General features: G+C 61.1%; 1 protein-coding gene across 1 annotated transcript in view; it reads right to left on the reverse strand.

Moving 5' to 3' along the window:
• Window positions 1-434, reverse strand: part of LOC119587628 (cuticle collagen 40-like) — a 1,902-nt gene that overhangs the window by 291 nt on the left and 1,177 nt on the right. The gene's annotated exons all lie outside the window — the stretch shown is intronic.

Here is a 434-nt window from a genome sequence, read left to right on the forward strand (position 1 = left end):
TCCTCTTCACTACTGCCCCCCCCCCCCAAAGTAACGCTAAACGCAACTACGTCTTCTCTGACCTTGCATTCCCCTCACCCTGCACCCCCCCCTCACACCCCCTCCCCTTACCCGCACCCTCGCTCTACCCCCCCTCCCTCACCCTTCCCCCACAACACATACCCTCGCTTCCACCGCCATCCCTCATCCCTCTCTCCCTACCAACACTTCTCTCTTTCCCCTCACTCGCACCCTCACCGCACCCCCCTCCCCTCCCCTACCCACTCTCACCCATACGCTCGTCCTGCATCGCCTCCCCCCCCCTCCCCAACCCTCTCTCCCTTACACCCTACCACCCTCACCCTACTTCTCAGCTTCTTCGGTGTTCACCCTTCCTGGGCCTCAAGAATGATGAGAAAAAGGGGGAGGAGGGATGGGAAAGGAGACATGGAGAT

Source organism: Penaeus monodon, chromosome 22, assembly GCF_015228065.2.
Source record: "Penaeus monodon isolate SGIC_2016 chromosome 22, NSTDA_Pmon_1, whole genome shotgun sequence".
NCBI lineage: Eukaryota > Metazoa > Arthropoda > Malacostraca > Decapoda > Penaeidae > Penaeus > Penaeus monodon.